This window comes from Tachypleus tridentatus, chromosome 8 (assembly GCF_004210375.1).
Source record: "Tachypleus tridentatus isolate NWPU-2018 chromosome 8, ASM421037v1, whole genome shotgun sequence".
In the NCBI taxonomy this organism is placed as follows: Eukaryota; Metazoa; Arthropoda; class Merostomata; order Xiphosura; family Limulidae; genus Tachypleus; species Tachypleus tridentatus.
In genome coordinates this window covers 13,824,982-13,842,073 of record NC_134832.1, presented here as the reverse complement: position 1 = coordinate 13,842,073, position 17,092 = coordinate 13,824,982, and the positions used below count along the sequence as shown (strand labels likewise).

Sequence of the window (17,092 nt, the reverse complement as noted above, 5' to 3'; positions counted from 1 at the left end):
TTAGTTTCGTATTTTCTTACTTCTTGAAATCTTGGTTCGCTGGTAGGACAACTGTAAATATACGGACTTACAATGCTAAAATCCGAGGTTTGATTTCCCGCAGCATACACAAGGATAGCCATATGCGGCTTTTTTTTAAAACAGCCAAACAAGCTAGAAATCTTCTAATTTCTGTAACAATTCAAAATATCTTAATCTTGTACACCTCTTACAAGGAACTGAATTTTCAGTTATATGAAACGTGGTTGTTTTTTCCTCTTTACTTTTTTACATATAACATTCCAATTTATTGTATAACTTTTGCACGTAGGAAAAGAGCGTTGAATTAATGCGAAAAAATGAATGGGATCTACTAGATTACTGAATTATGTTTTTTAAAAAAACATAAAAAAGGTTTGTTTTAAGCTAAAGAGAAAGCTTCACAGTGGGCTATCTTTGATCTGCCAACCACGGGTATCGAAAGCCGGTTTATAGTGTTGTAAGTCTGCAAACCACCCACTGTGCCACTAAGGAACATGAAAAAAGGGGAAAAGGTCTTGCTTTTCGCAAAAACATACAGCTTTTTAGAAATGGGAGAATCGCCTCAGGAAGACGGAAAAACAAGAGAAATGAATCAGAAAAATTTACAGGAATATTTATTATGTTTTTTGACATTGTTGTATTTCAAATTCTCAATCAAATCTTTACAAGTATATTTGTATATAACCCACACTAATTTAGAGCTAATAGACATGAAGGAAGGCAATCAGTTAATAGCACCCGTCACCAATGTTTGGTTTGCTATTATATGACTGAATAGACGGATATGAAAGATACTTTGTGCATACCCACAGCTTCAATGTGTGGAATGTGTTTCTTTCTGCCAGGAGACGCGAACCATTAACTCTCTGACAACTAGATCTCGCTCAACCCATTTGTGCATAGAAATTCAAATAATAATATTTGAAGTTAATTGAGAGATCACCAAATATTAATTCTAAATACACCACATTATTAACAAACTCTGGATAAAAACGAGGAGGGAACAAAGAGGAATTAGAGAAACATTAAATCAATTAAAAACTGACTGAAGAATTTTTTCGAAAAAGTTTGAGAAAGCAGTTGTGTGACAAGAACAAGATCTTTAACTGTTACAGAATGAAAATAAAGATTAAAAGATATCTCAATTTTATATTGTTTTTTCAAGCACAGCCAACTGTCAGAATCGCATATAACGAGATTTATAATACAAGTTGATACGTCAGTTTAAGAGTCACTTAATCGAAAGTTGGCATAACTATTGTGAAATACAAGCAACTTTTATGTCAGTGCTCAATGTTTATGACTTTGAATTTTCTACGAAGGTCACTTGGGTGATAATCATTTTACATATGGAATGATGCAATGATCAAATAAACTATACTGAAACAAAAATAGGTACATCCGATGTTACTTACTATATAGTGACAATTGATACATTCCTAAAAGACAAAAATCTAGTTTATTACGGAGTCAGGAAAAGAGGTACATGTTTGAATAGGAAGATTATTAAATAGGTTGGTAATGAAAAAAAAAAAGAGATAAATAGAAAGTTACAAAATATTTGGTTTGTTTTGAATTTCGCGCTCTCTGCGCTAACCGTCCCTAATTTAGCAGTGTAAGACAGCTAGTCATCACTACCCACTGCTAACTTTTGGGCTACTTTTTTAATAATGAATAAGGGGATGGACCGTTGTATTATAACGCCCCAACGGCTGAAAGGGCGGGCATGATCGGCGGGACAGGGATTCGAACCCGCGGCCCTCAGATTACGAGTCGAATGCCCTAACCACCTGGCCATGCCAGGGTGACAAAAATATTTAGGTAGGTGTTTACTTATAAATATACAGCTACATAAATTGAAAGTCAACCGCTGGGACAGAGACAAGCCTACGATTTATAAAGACATTTCGAAAGTAAAACCAATAGCTGCTTGATAACAGTGTGGTGTTAAACATGAGAGATAGAATATTTTATAGACAGACAGAGGACCTGACAAGTTATAAGAAAGTTATTTTCACGAATGTAGATGGTTTATTAAGAGAAAGATAGATATATTAGTTTGAAACGAAAAATAAAGAGCAACGAATAATATACTGTTAGTGGATAAGTTTCACATCAGACACAAGTGTTGGAATCAACAGTTAAGACATTGATAGGGTAATAAAGTTCAAGTGATAAGTAAGGAGTTATCGGAAAAAAGTTTCCAAATTGGACACGTGCCCATGGAATAGGATATAATTTAAGTTTGATAAATTCTAAGTTTTTTACATATATATTACAAGAAGACAGGTTTCGATACCCATGGTGGGCAGAGTACAAATAGCGCATTGTGTAGCTTTGTGCTTAACTAAAAACAAACAAACGATAGCCAACCAGTTAATAAGTAATACGTTTTTAAGCGTAATGTATACATTTAAAGCAAATGTTACTTTACTTGAAGCAGACATTTAAAGCAATAACCTCGGAATAAAAGGTGGTCAGTTTCTCAACTTAATACATATATCTTAAGAGAAATAATTAAGAAATTATGAATAAGGAAACGTTTCTTAACTTGACACGTAAACTAAAAAAAATATGTGAGGTGTTAACTTTTAAAGTACTTTACAGTGTTTTATCTACAGCTTTGTTTCTTTACAAAAACTTTCTACAAGTTAAAGTGGTTTTTAGGTATAGTTTTATTACAGCTGCTTTCTATAAAAACCTCAAGCCCACATTTTAGAACATTTTGTTGTGTTGTAAATATTCATTATAAATTTCAGTTTTCCTAAATGATGTTTGGAAATTATATTACAACGAAATAAAAGGCAGGCGATGAATTACGTCTGTCAATATACTACTGAAAATCCAGCCAGTTTGGTACCTGTTCATCATTCAAACATTCGAAGGCCAATGATCAACGACCAAGTGCCAAAAAATTTGGTTATCTTGGAAATAGCTTGTGACATATACATAATGCAACTAAACAGTGTTCTTTCATATTTAGTACATGCGATGTTTCCTTTATCGTATTGTTATTATGTGCTCTGTTTCATGACAATGCCTATCATAATTCTGAAAATACAAAAATATATAATATATTATTATTATTCTAAACAACAAGTAACATGCATAGAAAAATATATATACAACTAAATATACTTCTTTTCAGAAAAAAAACAAAACATTTTAATTATTACAGTCGTTACCATTCTTTTAGTTATGTCCACTGTAACTAGTTAAATCCAACTTATTCGGTTGCAATGATGGTAATTTAATTTGTCCTTATAATCACATAACAACAATAGGCCTAAATCTAAAGAATCGGCAATAAATTTAAAGTATATTTCTTTTAAAAAATCTTCATTTTTGTTAAGTTTGTTAATTTTTGAGAGTACTTTTTGAAAAATAGGTACAATTTTAAATTGTATGTAACATCCAGTTTATTGAAAAAATGAAAGAACACACACAACGTTTGGCTGAAAACTAATGAGTTAACTTCAGAGAAACGTTGTGTGTTACTCGTTTCTTTCTTTTCAACATGTTTTTAAATTCTGATGATCTCGAGTTCCTTCATATTAATGTGTTTTGCAAAACAATTATAATATTATTTTTATTTTATATTTCACTTTGTTCATTGCTGTTTATGAAAGTGACATCACAGTTTTCATATAATCGTTACATATTGAGCTTCGTAGAAAATTCGCTATGCCATTTTTCGATTAAGTGATTCTTAAACTGACGTATCAACTTGTAGTATAAATCTCGTTATATGCGATTCTGACAGTTGGCTGTGCTTGAAAAAACAATATAAAATTGAGATATCTTTTAATCTTTATTTTCATTCTGTAACAGTTAAAGATCTTGTTCTTGTCACACGACTGCTTTCTCAAACTTTTTCGAAAAAAATTCTTCAGTCAGTTTTTAATTGATTTAATGTTTGTCTAATTCCTCTTTGTTCCCTCCTCGTTTTTATCCAGAGTTTGTTAATAATGTGGTGTATTTAGAATTAATATTTGGTGATCTCTCAATTAACTTCAAATATTATTATTTAAATTTTATAATTTTTTATGCGCAAATGGGATGAGCAAGATCTACTTGCCAGAGAGTTATACATTACGCAGAAAAACACACTTCACACATTGAAGCTGTGGATGTGCACAAAGTATCTGTTATATCCGTCTATTCAGTCATATAATAGGAGACCAAACATTGATGATGGGTGCTATTAACTGATTACCTTCCCTCGTGTCTATTAGCTCCAAATTAGTGTTGGTTATATACAAATATACTTGTAAAGACTTGTGGGAGAATTTGAAATACAACAATGTCAAATACATTATAAATATTTCTGTAAAATTTTGCGATTCATTTCTCTTGTTTTTTAGTCTTCCTGAGGCGATTCTCCCATTTCTTGAAAGCTGTATGTTTTCGCGAAAAGCAAGACCTCCTCTTCTTTTCTCATGTTCCCCAGTGGAACAGTGGGAGGTTTGCAGATTTACAACGCTAACAACCGGGTTTCGATACCCGTGGTATCTAGTAGATTTCATTGATTTTTCTTCGCAATACTTCCACACTTGACCAGCAATGTAAACATTAAAAAGTTTTTAGACGTTGCAACTACAATTGAAAGTTATGGTTTAGAGGAGATAAGCAACATGGAATTATCTACTTTTCCTCTATATAATTTTGTTTAATACGAGCAAAAACTATTCAATAAGCTGAAATGTTATAAGCATATATTTAACACGCTCCCAGTGGCTCAGCGGTATGTCTGCGAACTTACAACGTTAAAAACCGCCTTTCGATACCCGTGGTGGGCAAAGCACAGATAGCCCAATGAGTAGTTTTGTGCTTAATTAAAAAAACAAGAACAACATATATTTCACGTTAAAAAACTGTAAGTAATAAAACACAACTGCATTTCCTATAACCCAGGGTTCATTTCTAGTGAAAAAATTAATTTGAGTTAGCAAAGAAAAATTATTGAAAATTCAGTTCATTGTAAGAGGTGTACAAGATAAAGATATTTTGTATTGCTACAGAAATTGCCAGATTTCTAGATTGTTTGGTTGTTTTAGATAAAAGGCCTCTTGTGTATTATCTCTTGTGTATGCTGCGAGAAATCAAATCCCAGATTTTAGCATCGTAAGTCCGTATGTTTACCGTTGTTCTACCGGGTAACCAAGCTTTCGTGAAGTAAGAAATTACGAAACTTCTCAGGCGGTCTTTTTTTCGTTAACTTAGTGATTTATTTCTATACTATTCTATACTATTATTATCTGTAACGAAGTCAGTCTAGAATGTTTACTAAATGACTAAACTAGTTGTAACAGGTAAAAATTTATGAAAAAGTTAAGGTCATTTTGTTTTCAGGAAAGGTTTATTGAATGAATATAAGTAGTTTCGTCAAATGTCATCAAGAGTATTACCATTTAACAGCTATAAAATAGTCCCTTCAAATGACAGTAGGTGCATTATAGTGTGATATACATTAAAAATATCGCATTAATTATGAATTTTGATAAGTAGTTTGCGTTTTTAAAAACAATATTTGAATAAATAGTAAGCGAAACATTTTTGATACAGAATATGTAGAATATGTTTAAACCTACAACTCGTATTGAAATATACTTATTTTTCACGATTTGATTGGCTAAAAGTGTTAAATTAAATCCTTAATCTTACGAGACCACCAGTGGCACAGCGGCATGTCTATGGACTAACTCTACCAAAAACTGAGTTTCGATACCCTTGGTTGGCAGAATACAGATAGTCCACTGTGCAGCTTTGTGGTTAATTCCAAATAATTAAATCAAAATCAACCTTAATCTCGCTGTAGATGACCAATAAGTTATAAGTAATGAGAGAATATTTTTCACTATTCCTTAGTCTTATTGAGAAACAGCTTGAATCTTTTGATTAAACTTGAAACATGACTTAATAAAGAAATGCAATTAAGTATTGTTATTTTCGTAAAATAGACAATGTGATTTCTTTACATTTTTATAAACATAGAAAGAACAAGGTTAGCATAATAAAAATGTTTAAATTCATAATATGATAATTCTTAACTGTAAGAAAAACAATAACAAAAGAAACATAAGTTAAATTTCACGCAAAACTACTGGAGGAAAATTGGTCACTATCCGCCACTGATTTTGGAGCATGTTGTGTAAAAGATATACTAGACCTAATACTAACGATTTTTTGATAAGTTTGATTATTTATAACCGTGCTATGTCTAGCTTGGAAGAAAAGTGTTCACACCATAAAAATTATTGTAATAAATGGCTTATACACATAGTGTTCCGACCGCTATTGTGTTTGTTGTGTCCCAGCCTCCCTGACAGACTTGTACTGAACGAAATGAGTTGTTTGTATGGGTATGACAGACGTAAAGTTGTTGAAGTACTATTATACACTTTTTGTTTAAAAAAAAAAAACCTCTAAAGAATTGGAAAAAAGATGTGGTGCTAAAATTTAATAGGCCTCATGTTAATGTCTGATGATAAGTGTAATATATTATGATCATACTTCGACAGTTTAGAAAAATATGTTTACACTGAAACAATTATATGTCAGTTTGCTCATACGTTATTTGTCAGAACTCTATATTGTACAGACAGTTTCGATTTCACGTTATATCATTTTCCTTCTCAATTCTTGCAACGTAATAAACGTAGTTCTTTAAAAATAAGCAGCTTCTTATTAATTTTTTAGATACCTAAAATATTCCTTTCAGCTTTGTGTTTGATAAACGAACATGATTTAAATCCTTCATGTGTCCCTGAAGTCAGTTTATGAGAAAGTTCAAATGAATGTTGCAGCGTTAAGTTAATAGTATAGAATAAGACTACTTAAGGTAAAACACAAATATCATATAATGCTGTGTCTAAAATAGCTGCATCAATATCAAAAGTAACAAAAGGTGTTATTGTTTCATAATATTTTGTGTGTTTATTTTTTAGCTTTAAAAGAAGGTAAAATTATACGTCCTGTTTTTTTATTGCTACCTGGAAATCTTTGAAACGAATTCATACTCTTTAATCGAATGAAGTTTGAACTTTCTGAAAGATTTCTAACATTTAAGGGTTAATTACGCTAAAATAGTTTTCTTTGCATCAACTGAAAGTTTAAATTTATAGTAGGCTTAGACAATCATACGGTTTATGATCTGTGCGTGACATTATTACTACTCTAACTCGTGCTTTAATATATTTATCCAGTTCTGAATAGAGGCTTCAGTCGTTGATGAATTGATTACACTTTTATTTCTTCATCAGCCGGAGTCAGAAACTTATCGTAAATGTTTGCAGGTGGAACAGAATTCAGCTGTTGATGAGTTTTATGTTGATGATGATTTTTTTTTTATTAGCCGGAGTCAGAAATTTATAGTATATGTCTGCAAGTGGAGTAAAGCTCAGGTGTTGATGAGTTGACAATACTTTTTTCTTCATTAGCTGCAGCCAAAAACTTACAGCAAATGTCTGTAGATGGATCAGAGCTCAGTTGTTGATGAAAGAGATGCGGTTAAAAGCTAAAACACTTTATTTTCCTTTCAGTTTTGGCATCCAAACAAATACAAAATAAACAAACCTGTACAGACCAAAATAAAAATACACATCTTTTAGCCTGCCTAGATATTAATGTACAAATGTTTTAGTGTACAAAAATTCAAGGATGTAGTTCATATGCTACCGGAACATGATTAAACACACAGTGTTTTTACGCTACTGAAACATAACTGTTGAAAAACGCATCACTATTTTGCGGATAAGATTCCGAAAATTGATTGTACCGGATACGTTATTTCTAAGTTACCCAAGTGTAGTTGTAGTCACCATGAAGCTAATAAACTACCACAACTGAATAGTCTGTACTGCTCCTAGACTTTTGAAAAATGACATGCACGATGTACTTACTTTTTTTAAATAGAAAGAAATATTACAAGATGTTTACATTTCCTGATTTGAATTATTATAGTGTGTTATTCAATGTTAAAGTTTTCATTTAGACAAAAATTGTATTTTGGGATTTGGAGGACAATACACTACAGAATTACAAGTTGGAAACTGAGTTTCTTAATGTATCTCTATTATTTTATGTTTTTCTTAAGTTACATATTTAGTTTATACATCATTTAGTATTTCATTATAAAATAAACAAAAGTTTTCAGTTATTTCAAGAGTTCCCTAAGCTCATTTTTGTATTTTATTTATCAGCTTAATAGAGGTTTTATCTTCATTAATAACGTTTGTTACAATAAAGTTATTTAAATATAACTGTGTTATTTACACTTACGAAATTGTTTATTTGTTTCTCTCTTGTTATTTTTATGATTTTTACTTCCAATGATATACTGATTTTCAGTATCGTTTTTCATCACTATTATAAACATTTATCAAGATAATTTCCAAATTAAAAAAAAAAATTTCTGTATTTATCTATGGAGGTTTCTGTTGTGATATTCGGTCTCGGATATAATCAATGGTATCCTTGCTCGGAATATCAGTTAATACTTTACTTCTTCAATTAATAACATTCCCCCTATATTAGAATAACAAGAGAATAACATGAACAAATCTCTATGAATAATATTTTATGTAAAAACATCAAATAAATATTTGCAGACAATCGTGCAATATATTTGTGTTATTTACATTACCCAGAAGAACTTGGTATTAATCATTATTATTTCACTCATTGAACTTGTACACTACCTGGACGTCTGGGGGGGTGGGAATAGTATTTTTTCTAGCTCCTATTTTCATCTGAACGTCAGCTGTGAGCCAAGTTTAGACGTGTTCTTTTTCCACTGTACTTCAAAGTTACCGCATACGCAGCTGTTTACGTGTACGTGTTTCCCTAAAAATGTATCTGTTTCGTAAGTTTCCTGTTACGTTGCAGATGTTGCTTAATGTTTATAGGTCAGTATGCGTGACGCCTATATGTTTTTTTATTTGACTGCTATCTGTCTATTTAATCTAACATTGCTGTTTAAGCAAACACTGCATGAAATAATGAATAGATAATTGTATTTTTGAATGTTTTATCTTGTACAGGACAATCTTTGTATTATGAAGTAACGTCGAGCATGTCTAATCAGCTTATTATTGTATAAATCAAGCATCTGATTGTTCGTCGTATGACCTTAAATGCAAACGATTGATCGATTTGTAGAGGAAGGGAAGGTGCTAAGTTCTTACATTTTATTTTAATTTGCAACATGATTATTACAAACAAATGAGGATAGTCTTATATGGACCTTGCATGTTTATTTAAAATAAGAGCGCTGATGATGTCCTGATTTGTGTTTTACCAGTAATTTGAAAGAACTAGCTTTAGGGCATCATTAGAATCTGAAGAACCAGGAACAAATGTGATGAGCTTCTCAAAAGCATTTCTACACAAACTGCTCCACTCTATCGGTTCACTCCTCTTTAAAAAAATGTGTTCAATTGTTTAGTGACATATAAGGGAACAAACTGTTAATTGAGTTGAAATTAGAACAAATTGTTCAAGCGTACGTCAGCATAAAGAGTCTCAGAACGATGTCTTTAGAATATGCAAAATTAATAGTATCGTTATTTAGAATGTACCAATGTGTTTATGTCTACCAATACTTTTGTTCTATCTACACCATACTTCTGTCAGTGTTATATGCATTACATTCTTGCACAAAATTTGGAATCGAAATTCATTCAAGTTTTTCTGCAAATTAGTCAATGCTTGTTCACTAACTGCAAAATGAAGTGAACTCATTCGTAGAAAGAATTGCCCCACTTATAGTTGGTCCATTATACATGTTCTTGGCACCAATGCAGGCGAGATATTTTTTTTTTGTTTTGTTGCTAAGAGAAGGTGTATAATTGAGTAATTGCCAAATATTATTGACTAGGCTTCTTCTTTTTTTTTTCTTTTTTGAATTTCGCACAAAAATACTCGAGGGCTATCTGTGCTAGCCGTCCCTAATTTAACAGTGCAAGACTAGTAGGAAGGCAGCTAGTCATCACCACCCACCGCCAACTCTTGGGCTACTCTTTTACCAACAAATAGTGGGATTGACCGTCACATTATACGCCCCCACGGCTGAAAGAGCAAGTATGTTTGGCGCGACGGGGATGCGAACCCACGACCCTCAGATTATGAGTCGCACGCCTTAACACGCTTGGCCATGCCGGGCCTATATTGACTAGGTACATATCTGCAACTGTATAAATCTGATTTAATCTTGGTGCAGAGGTGCTTTTCCATTCTAACACGCCAGAATCGACAAATTTTATTTACCTGCTTGTATTGAGGATAATGATATACTTTCTATGTTTTTCCGATAACTATCACACATTCTGTTAATTATATCCCATTCAGATGATTATCACGCATTCTGTTAATGATATCCCAACCAATTTGCAACAACCTTTCCTTATTGGTCCGGTACTATTCATGTTGTGACTCTCCACATGAAAGGAACATAAAAGTATAATATTTTAGACCTAGCCGTATTTTATAAACAAATTGGATCATATTAATTCTGTTATTCACTTCAAAACGACAAGTGAGATAAGTGTGAGACCACTATATGTAGCATACCTTGAATAAGCAATATTTTGCATTTTAAATTAAATGAGATGCCTGATCTGTATAAAAATAAACTGTATGGGATTGACATTATCTTATAACAATGGCTGGCTTTTTCATAAATATGCAATTTAGAATTTTGATTATATTTTATTTATTATTTTCTTTCAGTGTAACTATCGGTTAACACAGGCATGCGGACTTAAACTTCATAAAAGCTACTTTGGTGTTAATAACAAATTTTCAATAATCAAATTACTCAAGTTTTGAAAATAATATTTTTTTTCTATTATGTAAGAACTTTTTACAAATCGTGAAGAGAAAAACTGTTCCTTAGATCAAATTATTATTTCGTATATCTCAATGAACATTTATTATTATAATGATTGTTAACAAAAATGCATAGGCCTGGCATGGCTAAATGGGGACGTTATAATTTGATGATCAATCCCACTATTTGTTTGTAAAAGAGTAGCCCAAGAGCTGGCGGTGGGTAGTGATGACTAAATGCCTTCCCTTCAGTCGTACACTGCTAAATTAGGAACGGCTAGCGCAGATAGCCCTCATGTAGTTTTGCGCGAAATTAAAAACAACAAACAAAAATACAAACCAGCTGAAGAAAAGGAAAAAAACCTTGATGCCAAACAAATATATATATCCTCATCCATTTCTTTTTTTGTGTGTGAAATCTACGTCTTTTAATTTCAAAGCTACGAATTGTGGTCTTTCTTTTGTGCACTGCGTATGGAGCATCTCGTTCCAATGACCAGCAGTAATCAGCCGTCATGCTGATGTTCCATCTTCTCTGCTACATCCTCTCCATTTCCGTCATGTTTTGATGAAACATTCTTCCTTGTTCTTAGCTGATGTCACCGAGCTTTTCAGGAAAATAGTCAATATATGATTGTAAAAAATGGACTTTCAATTTCATATTACAAGTTAACTATTTGAATTTATCGATCATGCATTTAAAAATAGTTTCGTAATTTGGATCCTTTTTGTTTCCTAAAATGTTTTAATAACATCTTTAAAGGCAATTCACGCTTTTTCAGTTTTTCCCATTGTCGAACTGTGCATCCGAAGTCCACTTCCAACAAAAATCCTTCCTTTTAAGTTTTGCTTCTGAAAAAACCGGAAATTGCCCACATAGATATTTTAAACAGTTGCCATCTTTTTCTATGGTCTTTAAAAACTGCGTGATCAAGCCCAGTTTTACGTGAAGCGGAAGTAATGACTGTTTGTGTCAACCTTACTTTTACGTTCAATGTTTGATGATCCTGATATCAGGTTGACTCTTTGTGGCCATTACTACTTTATCGAGTGCTAATTTCGTGCTCTTCTGTCCTATTTACACGAAAACATGTAAACTTTATATAACCAGATTGTTGGTTCAACAACATAAAAGGACTTTTAAGAATCCACAAAGTAGCCAACCATGTTCTTTGTACTTGATCGTATTCCGATATTTGAGGATTTCGTACGTTACCTACAAGTTAACTGAATGAGCAATAGAAACAACTGCATATATGTTACCATTGTGAAGGAGAGCACCTTTCAGGCTTCTTTTGGAGGACTCAATGAACAATTGCCACTCACTTGGTTCATAGACAGCAGCTCCTAGCATTGGTATTCATTCAGTAATATTGTTGCAATAAACCTGTGAACCTATTTGCGAAAAATATGGTATAAGCTCTTTCTTACGATTTCTGTATCAGTAAAATAACGTCCCCAGAGAAAGTAAGTTCTTAGTCCAAAGTATGGACTCTAAATTCTCTGTAAAATCCTCTAGAAGGCACAGATCTCTTACCAAATCATTAAGTTCATCTTGTGTGAAAAGTTATAGTGCACCAGACGTCTCACGTTGAAACAATCTATATCATCATATTGACAACAGATTCAGAATCAAATGAAATTGTATCAAAAGTTTTTAGTGGGGTAGATACAAGTACATCATGTCCATGAGTAATAAGTATTATAGCAGATTGAAGGTTCGAATAAGAAATTTCATTTTTATTTCAAGTGTTGTAATCTTGCACGTTACATGAGCAAAGATAGCAGTCATTTTGGTTATTTCTAGGCTTACGCTAAACCGTTGGAATTCCAAAAGGCAAAGATTTTTTCTTGTTTTTAGTCCATCGTCTCAACTGTTCAACTCAAGTGGTGCAAAGTTTGTGCAAAGTCCACGATTTGTCTTTGTCCCCGAGTTTTATTTTAAAATACGCACAATACGCTTTTCTGACGAATTCTCTAATGTTTTGTTTCTGTTTCATTGAACAGATTTTACTACAAATATAACAGAATATGTTTGGGTTGTTTACACAACCTCTTGCTGTTATTATGATGAATAAACAATGTTGAAAAGAGAAAACTAATATCAGTGTGTATGCACAAACAAATACTACCCAAAAATGACGCGCCATGCATCCTGTTAACCGTTTATATAGTAAGGGTATATTTTTCGTGAGTTCTAGAACAATGGACAAGACTCTCACGTTGCGAATGGTCCAAAAAATCTATAGCTACTGGTTTTAAATTTTAAATCATGACAAAATAGGACCTGATTTCAATGAAAATTATTCACTTATGTAAAAGCACACAGGCGTTTCGTAAAAAAAAATCTATACCTGATGGTGAAAAATGGATATCATTTTCGGATTCAGCATACAGGATTTACTGTAGAACAAGTAAAAATTCAAGACAATAAAAAACAACGTGGACCTATGTAATCTAAGTTTTGAAGCTTTATTTATTTTCCTTTAAACCTAATAACTTAATTTTTGCTGTATGTTTGATATATTTTCAGTCATCTGTTTTTTATATTTTCATTTATTTATCTATGAAACATTTTAGTTTGACAGGAATAATTTTGAACTGAGCAAGAAAATGAAAGAGGGTATTTTTGTTTGGTGATATAGCCTTTTTGAACAAGAAAAGGATGCATTTTGCAATATCTATTGTATTATACTTTACATCACAAATTTAACTCGCAGACAATGTCTTTCTATGATAAAAAATTAACAACTCTGAACAATAATATATATTTCAAAATATATTTGTGTTTTTTTCTTAACCAATACTACATTTGTTTATACTTTTATAGATCCACTATGCCATATATTTTCACGTAATACACGTATTAATTGCTGTTATGTTATGAATAATTCTTTAAATGAAAATGAAAACAACAATACATTCATGTATACATATGTATATAATATTTATGAGAACATTATGTTTTATCTAATTTGTAAAAATATTACACTACAGGTTGTTAAAATTGCTGCTTATATTAAAAAGATATTGAGATATGCAAATCGATAAGTCGTGTGACAACCACGGCTGATATACAGTTCTGATGGAAGAGAACGTATCAGAATTATATTTTCACATTATATCAAAACGTGGTCGTCTTTGTAAAGGTTATCTAACAATCTCTTCCGACCCAAAACGTTCATACATTAGGTAATAAATGTCCCCAGTGGCATACCGATATGTCTGCTGACTTACAATGCTAGAATCCGGGTTTCAATACCCGTGGTGAGCAGAGCACAGATAGCCCATTGTGTAGCTTTGTGCTTAATTACAAACAAATAGGTTATAAAGATGTATTTAGATTACAGGGTTAAAATTTTCGAGACAGAGGTATCCTTTGAGCTAAATGACATTAGAAACAAAAGGAACACGAATTAATTTGGGGCACCAGATCCATCAAGAAAAAGATCTGAAACAAGTACTATTTCAACTCTGATAAGCAAAGTGCAGCGAGCTGTACAAGTGACAATCTTCGAACACAAACGTCACTAGCAAAAGCCATCCAAGCGCCCCAGACAACAATAAAAAAGAATTTCTGCCTGGAAAAGTGGCACCAGTATATCATTTAAACCGTCTATGCCTCACGTAAGTGGATCATGAAATAGGTACATGTATTATTCCATACAAAGACACTAAGTGACCTGTGGATTTCTATGGGATCGAAATACTGAAATGAGCACTGGGAAACTTTTGTCTTCATACAATAAACAAATTATGGAAAGCTACAGTTACGAGGATACACTTTCATTCAACATAACAATCTTGTGACAGAGATCTTTGTGATGGAAGCTGTGCTGGAGATACACAGCATAACTAGCTATGGCGACATACACGGTATCGATGTGGTGAATCTCAAAAATTATTTCAATAGAAAGTAGGTAATCTCTGTATTATCATGAAAATAATACTCAGGATACGTTAAAAATGACACATTTTCATTTCCTGTATTTCAGATTGCATTATTAAGGTTGATACAATAATACACATAAAACACTGACACTTGACGAATTTTTCTTTTCAATTATAATTATTGAAACACGTTTTGAAGTAATATTGCTGTTTTAGACACAGAATGGTTTTTATACTGTCTTTTTTTCGCTCAGTCTTTACCTAAATCTGTGACTTGAAACATCAATTCTTAACAAGTATTTCAAGCTCAGTGTTTTGGTGTGGAAAGTTTTATGGCCAGCTAACTTATTCAAGGCATTTTTGTTTTTCATTCATTGTCCCAGATAATATATTTCAATAGCACCTAATTGCAACTTTCCATTTTTATCAACCAAGTTTAAAACGTTTTTTTTTCTCTATAGTTTTACAACAACATTTTTTTTTGTTCTAAGCAGAAGAAAGGCTTATTCGCAGTTAGATATTAATTTGAAACGTACACTCCTTTCATTTACTTAGAAATAAAACATTTTGTCTTTAGGTACTTGATAAAGAGCGTTTTGCTTTTAAATATCTGGTGCGGAATGTTTTAATCTTTGATATTTAATCTATAACGCTCTTTCCTTAGCTCCTCGATCCAATACACGTTACTTTTCGTGACGTTGTTTAAATGTGCCTGGTATGACTAGATGTTATGGTGCTTGACTCGCAACCTTAGGGTCGTGGGCTCGAATCCCAATCCCACCATATATTCTCGCCCTTTTATCTGTGTGAGCATTATAATATATGGGTCAATCCCACTCATCATTGGTAAAAGACTAGCCCAACAGTTCACGATGGGTGGCTATAACAAACTGCGTTATTATTTTGGAAGTAGCTTGTCAGTTAGGAGTTTTCAGTGTTTTCCAGATGCACAACACTAGTTGCAGCATTGTTTCGAAATTAACAACTCAAGTCTCGGAAAAACGTATCGTATAAGTTATATATTATACTTCCAAAATAATTAAATAACCTCGGTAGCGACAGGCATGGCCAGGTGGGCAGGGCGCTCGACTCGCAATCTCAGGGTTGCGGGATCGAATTCCCGTCACACCAAACATGATCGTCTTTTCAGCCTTTGGGGAGTTATAATGTAACGATCAGTCCAACTATTCGTTGGTAAAAGAGTAGCTCAAGAGTTTACGGTGGGTGGTGATGACTAGTTGCTTTCCTTCTAGTCTTTCACTCATAAATTAGGGACGGATAGCGCAGATAGTTTTCGTGTAGCTTTAAGCGAAAGTCAACACAAACCAGTCGTTGAAATGGTTAGTATTAGATAATTTGACCTAAAACGTTTTACTTTAGTCTTAGCTTGCTGATCAGAAATCTTTTTAGTTTCCTAATATGAAGTGATTTAGCCTTAGCTATCCGCTCTGAGGTTTTCTGTCTCAACACTCTAATCTGAAATAATATAATTGCAGCTATTCTTTCAGAAGCTAAGACAGCTTTCTAACATGAAATTCTTTCATTTCAACTCCATGATTGCCAATAACCTGATGGCGTTAGTTTAGTGTGAGACTCTTAGTTACTTTATTTTAAAAGATTTATACCCTTAATTAAAATAATATATCATATACCTCGTCCTTTGAATAAAAAAGATCAATCATGAGCAACATATATTTCGAAACGTTATTATTTTCAATATTTTCCTTTCAAATTTGTTATCTTCAGAATTTTGTCCGAAATATTGTATTTTTGTAGCTTAAATCCTTTATATTTTAAGGGTTTAAAGCTTAATATATTCTGCTCCCAATTGCGGTTATTTCCTTAAATTATTTTTCTTATGTGTTGTTACTGTTGACATTATTTGGGTTGTTAGGACATTAAAGGACTTAAATTATCTAAAAAGTAAATAGATATCGTTTTATAACATGGTTGTTTTTCTTTGGTTGAAAACACGAATAAGCAATGTAAAGCTTGAACTAAACGTTTGATCTATCTGTATTTAAAAAAGCATGAAACAAATGAAAAGCAATGTTTTAAGATTAAGGTAATATATGAACATGTATACTTAAAGTTTCTTCACTGTGAATATTCACATAAATAGTAGACGAGCTCGTGCAATTACATTCTTATCAAAATTAAAAAAATAAATATTTTTTTACAATTAAAAACAAATAAGTGGAAACAATGCCAACTCTTTTCTTAATTAAAAGTTCTATTTTTGTTTAGTCAAATGCTCCACCACTAACCACCCCTTTCCCATGAGTTCTATCTACCTGCCCACATAACCAAGTCTGAAAATAGGACTGTTAATGATTTCGTATAAGTATGGCAC

The 17,092-nt window shown here is 32.4% G+C and overlaps 1 protein-coding gene across 5 annotated transcripts in view; it reads left to right on the top strand.

Moving 5' to 3' along the window:
* The window catches only part of LOC143258556 (beta-1,4-N-acetylgalactosaminyltransferase bre-4-like), a 68,008-nt gene that overhangs the window by 2,204 nt on the left and 48,712 nt on the right, over window positions 1-17,092 (top strand). The gene's annotated exons all lie outside the window — the stretch shown is intronic.